The sequence below is a fragment of the Saccostrea echinata genome, unplaced genomic scaffold (genome assembly GCF_033153115.1).
Source record: "Saccostrea echinata isolate AGI-Se365-2 ecotype Australia unplaced genomic scaffold, CSIRO_AGI_Sech_v1 ptg000005l, whole genome shotgun sequence".
Taxonomy (NCBI): Eukaryota; Metazoa; Mollusca; class Bivalvia; order Ostreida; family Ostreidae; genus Saccostrea; species Saccostrea echinata.
The window spans coordinates 17590945-17600623 of NW_026889754.1; the positions used below are offsets into that span (position 1 = coordinate 17590945).

The 9679-nt window shown below is 32.8% G+C and overlaps 1 long non-coding RNA gene across 1 annotated transcript; it reads right to left on the reverse strand.

Moving 5' to 3' along the window:
• Positions 1-1962: 1962 nt before the first annotated feature.
• On the reverse strand, positions 1963-7182 carry LOC133179844 (uncharacterized). Its single transcript, XR_009720199.1, has 4 exons — positions 7126-7182; positions 6767-6856; positions 6469-6543; positions 1963-2030 (listed from the first exon to the last, which is right to left on the reverse strand). It is a non-coding gene; the product is annotated as an uncharacterized LOC133179844 (long non-coding RNA).
• Positions 7183-9679: the final 2497 nt, after the last annotated feature.

Consider the following 9679-nt stretch of genomic DNA (forward strand, 5'->3'; position numbering starts at 1 on the left):
TAAAAATTTATATTATTACACTTTTCACTAAAATATTCATAAAACGTCACTTGGCGAAAGTTTGGATTATACTGGAGGAGTTTTATCATTAATTATAGATGATCAATGCATAAAAACAAAGTCAAGAATGGGAAAGTCATTGAACGTTTTGAAGCATGGAGCTGATTAAAAAATATGTCTGCAGACAGGAAAAGAGACTAAATTGTTTTTATATGCTGCTTGGGATTGCCTACACATATCTAGTACCAAAGTGTTTAAGTGGTAGCAACTTTGTAAGAATGGAAGGATTGACATTTTTGATTATCAATTCCTGCGATACTCCAATGTCCTACTTATCGCATGGACGTTGCGCACATGGATATTATATTGTTTCTTATACCTGATCGCTGAACTGGGTAGACATTGCTTTTAAGATCTCAAAAATATTCGATTCGCCACAAAAGACATTTTAGAAAAAAATATAACATGTCTTGATAAAGTTATTTGATTTGTAAGTAAGAAAAAGACACGAAAACTCAATAGAAATGAAAGATATTTAGATTTTCTGAAAAAGAATAACAGGTCTGGAATCAGGCCGTTACATCACCTAACTCATAAAACGTCAAGTAATTGTACCGTGAATCCTATGCCCGCACAGTAAAAACCGTTGTATATTTTCAATTTTAGTATATTGACCTGATTTTTTTTACATACAAATAAACAAAAGATAAAAATTTGATTAAATATACGTCATTCATCAAAGAACACAATTTATTTTCCGTAAATCAATGTGTCCGCGAACTTTTCTAATAACCCACGTATATGTACTGACTGCATTGTTTTACTCTTATGTTACGAGGCCTGTTTGAGAATTATAGAGACTTGCATTTATTCTCCTTTCTGATGAACGCCTTTGGAAGAAAATCGGCATATCTATTTACCAAAAAAGAACAAGAAATAAAAACAAGAAATAATTAAACAATACTTTATTATTGTTATTTAAACGAATATTAATGCGTTTAACCGGTAAGGGTTAACCGGTGCAGTCACGAAATACAATAAAAAAATCATTATCTTACACGTAGTAAAGGAGATACTAAGTCCAATGCACACATTGTAAGTTGTTACTTTTAACCCCCCCCCCCCTTTCGAAGAAAGGAAGGCATATTGCTTTGCTGCTGTCTGTCGGTCGGTCTTCAAGTCTGTCTGTCTGTTGTTCCACCAACAGTTTCCGTTAATTTTCTTCGCAGATGTTGTACACAATGAAATTTAATGTACAGATTTATCATAAGAATATCTAGGTCAGTTTCTGTTTTGGGTACGATCGGACAATTTTTGACAGAGTTATGCTCCTTGGACTGTTAAAAATTCCAATTATTTGCAGTTTCCGATCATTTTGCAGAGGTTACACAGCAAAATGTGCCACGTACGTATCACGTACGTTAAACGTATGTGATACGTACGTGACTTCACGTACGTATCACATGAAAAAAGCACCACGTATGCTAAACGTACGTTTTCACACGTATGAATATTATGCGTGACACATACGTTAAACATACGTATTGACTACCATACGTTACACACATGTTGCACACATACGTTATTCATATGGTTCACGTATGAATAATGTACGTTCAACGTGTGTGTAACGTATGTTTTTAGAAACATGCGTTTAACATGTTTGTTAAATGCACTGCTCATATGATAAATGTATAAGTACCATACATGTGCCAAACCATGGTTAAACATATGTTTTGACCACCGAACATTGTTTTTCACATATATATTGTAAACATACGTGAAACAAAAATGATGTGCAATTAAAATATTCATTTCATGCATTTGACATAATTTTCTTCAGGGGCTTATTTTCTTTTCATCTGTTGAATGATCCACATTTTGAAGGTACATATCTGGATATCCTTCACCTCAAATTTCCTGATCCTAATTGCTCTTTAGGCAATCACAACAAAAGACATATTCAAATTTAAGCCAATTTTAATGTTGAGATGTTAACATCAATTCATTCTTCTGCAATTCCCTTTCATCTGTAAAGAAAAAGAAAATATTAAATGAATTTGCATATGGAACAACACATAGTTTTTTTTTTCAGAACATTATTATTTTCTACAGATAACTCCTGGTTGACTTCCTTTAGAACTAAACTAGAACTGTCCAATATGGACAAATACCCCCCACTGGGTTTCTCAGAGAAGATGCCAAGTCACTAATACTAGTATTTTAGGATCTAAAAGGTGTTCAAAAATTGTTTATACATTTAGAAAGAAAATTTACCAGTAATTGCTCATTATATTTTTTTAATGAATGAAACTTTGGCATAGCCTAGTAAAACAGCAATACTAATAATAATATTGTTTTTTATTACATTGAAAAATTAATAACCATTTTTGAAGTATTTCTCTGTTGGAAAGTATGGATGCATTATTTATCCATTTTTTCTACAGTATGTGACTATAGGTCAGGATCAGGACACACCCTCAGGTCATAAACAATCTTTGTGTGAAGTGGATACTCCCAACATCCAAAATTATCCTCCATAGGAAAGATACAGACCGAACACGAATTATGAACTTTTTCTGTCAGTGACCTTGAACTTGTCCAAATGACCTTGGGTCAGGTCATGACACACCTTTAGGTCATAAGCAATCTTTGTGTAAACACAAATTATGATTTTTTTCTGTCAGTGACCTTGAACTTGCCCAAATGACCTTGGGTCAAGGTGATGACACACCCGCAAGCCACAAGAAATATTAATATAACATATGGTTTTGTTGTTCTTGAGCAGAAATTTTTTAAAGGTTTTTCCCTACATATGCCTTTGTAAAAACTTGATCCCCAATTGTGGACTCTCCCTACCCCAGAGTTCATGATTTGAACAAAATTGAATCTACACTACCTGATGATGCTTTCATATAAACATGATTGATCATGGCTTTTCTGTTCTTTAGAAGAAGATTTTTTCCTATATATCTATACTTATAAATTAATAAATTTTGCAAATAAACTCCGAAACGGGTGCACCAGAGTTCTTACTTACTCCTCTAAGAATACACACGATACAAGATGATGTCCGTAAACTATATTTAGATTTCACTTGCATTGTAAGTATCGTACATTAAATTAAAAGTCTACTTTTATTTTCTATAAACAGCCATGAAATAGCAAAAACGTGAGTACGGTGGCGTTTCCGGTTGGCGGATCTAAGTTACTGGCAATTTTTAATGAAACTGACAACAAGCAATCGTTTATTTATTTCATTAAACGTTATTACTGAATTATTCAATCAAAACTTGATTTAAATGATATAAAAGAAATAAGTTGTGATAATCGATTAAAAAGGGAAATGTGCAGATTATTTTCGTCATTCACCGATCGTAATATTGACGGAAACTTCTAGAACATCATATAGCATCGAGCCCGATGTTAAAAAGAAAAACGAGGTGATTATAGCTGCTTTAACATAAAAAAGCTTTTGTGTGAATGGTCTTTGAAATAATGGTAAATCATTGATAACACTGTAAGTTGTGAATATATTTATATATTACTATTACATATATGTAGTAGGTTTTCCTAATAAATTTATCGGTAAAATTTGTATATATATTCCTCATTGAGAGCATCGTGGCAACGAACCCGAAGTACAATTTGTACTTCGTAATAAACTTGCTTACATGAAAAGAGAATATTAATGAATTAGGCATTATTCAAATACAATTATGCTGTAAAATTTTGCTTTAATCAATACATTTCAGTTTTTTTTTTGAAATTCAGTCTTTTGTATCAAATACTCGGCCCATTGCAGTGGCGGATCCAGGAATCTTGAAAGGGGGGGGGGGCAACCAGTTTGGGATTGGGGTAGGGGTCACGGACACACACCAAAAAAATTGACTTATTAAATTTTATGTATATTTTGGACACAAAATGGGAGGGGGGCTGGCCCCCCTCTAAATCCGCCATTGTATTCATAGGGCGTTATATAAAAGCTAATTTTTACACAGGTTCTTGGGTCTTGGATTATAAATATTTATGTACCTTATTGATATGTTAAAAAAAGAGGTAAGGTACAGTTTTTACATATCAATAAGGTACATACATATTTATAAACCAAGACCCAAGTACCTGTGAATTTTTACCCAAAAAAATCTATTTCTCAGTAAAATGTGCATATTCACTGCTTTTATTCTTGACGGAAATGAAATAAGAGCATCTGAAGTACAATATCCATAACATAGTATATACAATATCCATAACATAGTATATAACAGGTTTCTCAATAAACGGCAATTAATGATATTGTTATTTAAGTTTTACACGGGCGGGGTGGGGGGGGGGGTGGGGGGGTGGGGGTGGAGACGTACTTCTACTTCACAAAGTATTTCTTCCAGTTATAAGCCTGTAGGCTGTCAGTAGAAACTACAATATATATAATATTATTATTAGATTTTTTCTGTCGGTAGTGGTATAAATTCAATTCCCCGCGCTTGCGCGGGATTTCATCTAGTTCTATGTAAAACTTTGATCTCCCGTTATGGTCCAATCCTATCCCCAGAGGATCATGATTTAAACAAACTTGAATCTACACAGCCTGAGGATGCTTCCATTTCAAAATGACTATTCATGGCTTTGCTATTCTTGAGAAGAAGAATTTTAAAGTTTTTTTCCCTATGTATTCCTATGTAAAATATTGATCCCCATTGTGGCCCCTCCCTACCCCTGGGGGGTCATGATTTGAACAAACTTGAATCTACACTACTTGATGATGCTTCCTTATCAATATGACTAAACAAGGCTTTGCTGTTCTTGAGAAGAAGATTTTTTAAGATTTTTTCTTATATATTCCTATGTAAAACTTTGATCCCCCATTGTGGCCCCAACCAAACCCAGGGCTCATGATTTAAGGGGAAGAAGGACCTTTAGCTGAAAAAATACTTGTCATTCAATTTTTTTTTATATTTTGTATATTTCTTATTAAGTATGTCCCACATATCTTAAAGCAGTTATATCATTAGGTTTCTTACCTTATTTTAGAGATATTGGTTGACAAATATTATGCCCTACAGTATCTAAGTGGAGTTTTAATTCTCCATGTTTCCGGGCTCATTACTCTGTCCATAATTGGATTTTTAAAGCATATATAAAAAATATGTAAGTGATCATGTATCTTTTAAAATATTTCAGAGTATGAATTGGGTTTAAAATTCGAAAAGGCAAGTTTCGTCTATCACACTGCATCTGGATAGGGAAAACTACGAACTTTTTAAGACAACTTAAACAACAAAAACCGTAATTTACAAAAAATCCTATCATTCAATATTTCTAAATTTACGTTGAAATGCAAGTCCTTCAAATTATTGATTAACTGTAAAAATTTCGAATGGTGAAGCTGACCTAAATATTGCACAGGACATCGTTAAAGACGACATAAGCAGGACAAAAACTTGTCATGTTTACATTTCTCGAGTACGGGAAAAACCAACTATGACGTCACATGTAAGCTAAATAAGCGAAATAAGATATACCTACGTAAGATTTCCGTCATCAGCCATGCAAAAATAATTTTTGTGTTCCCCGTTTCTCAAAATACTTCATCATATACTGATTATGACCTGTTTTTACATAATAATACCGACCTTGAATTCACTGAGTATGATCTTGCTGTACTAGCAGATCGTGTATGACGTCACCGACTTGTTGGACGCGCAGTTTAAAGAAACAGAGGAGTGGATCAATCTTTTTTCATAATTTGTTAATGTTTACAAGAATGTTAAACTTATTATTTTTTATAATATAAGATGGTAATTAAAGAAAAAAAATTGTCAAAAATTTATACAAGAACTGATGCTTTACACGTTTTGCACTTACATAAATGGAGACTATGACGTAGTTTAACAAAGTCATGTGACCATGTGTCCTTCATCCCCTTAAACAAATTTGAATTTACACTTTGACATACAAGGTTTCCTATAAGTTTCAACTTTTTTGGCCCAGTGGTTCTTGAGAAGAAGATTTTTAAAACATCCCACTAAATTTTCACTATTTCTTAATTATCTCCCTTTTATTGAGGGTGTGGCCCTTTATTTGAACAAACTTGAATCCCCTTTACCCAAGGATGGTTTGTGGCAAGTTTGGTTGAAATAGGCCAGTGGTTCTGGAGAAGAAGTCGAAAATGTGAAAGTTTACATATATTTCATTACAGACAGACGGACAGCTAGACAGACAGACAGACTACAGACAAAATGTGATCAGCAAAAGCTCACTTGAGCTTTCAGCTCAGGTGAGCTAAAAACAGATAGCAATAGGTCATGACTGACTCAGGTTATCTAATTAGTTATAACATTTTTTTGTGATTACATGTAAGTCAGCTCAGGTGCAAAATATTGCTTATCACTGATATAAATACAACAGTAAAATTTTAGACATAACCATATGTCTGACAATTAAATTCTATATAATAATAGAACTTACCCTCAGCATAAATCTTTCATAGCTTGGCATGGACCTATATGTTTTTGTGTCTGTTCAAAGTGTATACTTTTTGTCCTTGGGGTAAAAAAGAAAATATATGTAAAAAAAAAATTGCATTTCAGACTTGTAAAGCAAAACAAACAATATGAAAAATTACTTATTTTACTGATAACATTTAACATTTTCTCCTCTTGTGATTGAAATGTAATGCACATCATTACATGATATTATATGTATTAAATTGCAAGTCTAAAAGCAATGGGATCAGAAAATTTGATTTCTTTTTTAAGAGTTTTACCATAATGCTGGTTAAACTTTCAGAATCTGTTTTTGAAGTCCAGACTTGGCATTTAGGTGTTTACATAGGAGATGAGCTTCAGCCACCATCCTGGAGTGTACATTTAAAATCACATAAAAAATCACAATCTCAAAATACATTATTTATATTCATAAGGACTGTATGAAAAAGACATCTGAAAAATAAGTGTTACACCCTTATTGCCCTAAAAGATAATTTATATTTCCTCTACATGTTTTGTAAAGAAATACATTGGGTGGGTGGAACTTTTTCCATCAAGGGTTTTATTGCATCTTATTGGTAGGCTAAAAAAAATCTTACAATAAATATTTTTTATAACAGTATGTTTTATACCACACCTTAATTTTGATATAATGTGCCAGTGTTGATTCACATCTGGGCTGGGGTGCTGACCAAGACAGTTGACTGCGTCAATAATTTCTTACTTATTTGGTATACTAGGTTTACATTGCTCGCGAAGCTCACTGGTTGTTGTTTACGTTGCTTTATGGATAAAACTGCCGACTCCTGTGGTTATACACTAAAATAAAAGAAACACACCCGTTAGTTTACATGCAACACAGTCTGAAATATAAAGTAAATAAATAACTGTTGATGTTATGTATATTCCTCACCGTTACTCCTAGCCTAACTCCAGACACTATCTTGCAGACGTCAGACTTCTTACCAGTGACGTCACCCGTTAACGTAAATAAAATTCCGGAACGTACATTTTACATATTTAGTGTTATACGGACGCTACCAACTGTATAATTATGTAATACCTATTTAGGTGAATTCCATTTGAGTTCTGTTGTGAAATTATCGTGATTTTCTTTTTTTTTGTTTTTCAAATTCAGCTTTTGCTCCTGAATTCGGAATGATTATATCTACCGATGATCGAGTTCAATTTTATGTGCCTCTACCGATATCCGATATACATATTACGAGATTGGTGTACTTGTATGTAGACTATGTTTTACTGTTCTAAGAGTAAATTATACACCAAAGCGAACCGATTACTCCATGTCAGTCATGCAAGTGGACGTAAGGTAAACAATGTGAAATAAATTGGAACATTAAAGACGCAAAACACGCACAAGAAGTCAACAATACACACACCTGTGAGCTTTCAGAGGTGATTGGGTTTTAATCATCATTATCATAGATCATGATATGATATTATTTTTTTGAAAAAAAAGTTAAATCTTTAAAATATATTACAGTATAATGATTAAAATCCACGCAACTTATGATCTAGGGTCCCATTTTAAGAGGGATTTTATACTTGGACCAAGTTGGTCGCAGTACTCTGTTTCATGAATTACAGGTTATTGATCAAGTCCGGCACAATCTCCTGATTAAGCTATATAGCTTGATTTAGCTATATAGCTTTATTAAGCTATTCAGAATAGCTTGATTTAGCTATTTTATCACACTTTTTTCTCAAATGTGTTATTTTCCAAGTATGTACAAAAAGTCGCACCTTGGTGCAGTGATGATATTCAACCTTGAACTCTTATGAAAATAATGCATGTAAAAATCACTCATCAAATTGCGTCTCCTTAAGAGACTTTGTACTCAAAGTTCTAAAAGTTTTGGGGGCTATATAAAGCAATTGATACAGTTACCTCTTCAATGAAATTATAAAGGAGGCCAATTATGGTCAACAAGATAATTGATTGGTAATAATTCAGTACAATGAGAAGCAATCATACTTATCCATGCCTCAACTCACACAAGGTAGTGTACAGTTACCCAAACAATGGAAATTCATCTTTTGCTTAAAAGTATTCAAATGATGCAATGTTTGAACTATCTTGGTTTTGGGTTGTTGATTTGATAACCCATATTACATATGAATGGTCAAATACTTGCGACTTTTTGTCTATTTTGTACAAATAACATTTTTGTGAAAACCTGCATATAAATAGCTTTATCAAGCTATTTTGAATAGCTTAATAAAGCTATATAGCTATTTCAAGCTATAAAGCTTAATCAAGAGATTGTGTCAGACCTGTTGATTGTTAAACATTATCTTGATTAGTTCTCCAAATTCACTCTGAACTATTAAGTAAAAAAAAGTATTTGGTCTGAGGTGTACTTTTGTACAAAAAGTTCCTGTTACAGTATTTGAAAATGTCACCAGTTTAAGAATATTATATAGTCTCAGCAACAATAAAACTTTTAGGGATTTTTTTCACTTGTTGACAAAAATTAAATAATAATTTTACTAATTAATTAAACAAATTAAAAAGGATTGAATTTAATTATAGTTGACCTACATTTATCATATTCATGTATGTAAAAGTACCATTAATATAGAAAATATACAGACTTCTCAAACACAGCCAGCTTTTCACACACATGTAAAACAATTTTTATTAACCTACATGTAACATAGCTGATAACACTCATACTTGTCATTAATGTACATGTAATGTGTTGTTTTTAATACATGTAAACCATGCATATATTAACGTATGTATAACGTGTGGTTGATGATAAATGTAAATCCTGTGTGTGAAATATGTGTAATGTGTGGTTTATAATACACATGTAAACCGTGTGTTTATTAACGTATGTGTAATGTATGGTTGACAATACACATGTAAACCACATGTTCATTAACGTATGTGTAACGTGTGGTTGACAATACACATGTAAACCATGCGTTTATAAACATACGTGTAACGCGTGGTAGCACATACCATATGTAACACGTACGTGAAACGTACGTAACACATATGTGTATTCCAACCGCACGTTTCACGTACGTGGTATGTGCTACCATACGTTACACGTACGTGGCACAATTAGCTGTGTACACATACTCATATGGAATTTGGCATACAGATTTATCATAAGAATATCTAGGTCAAGTTTTGTTTTAGGTACGATCGAGCAATTTTT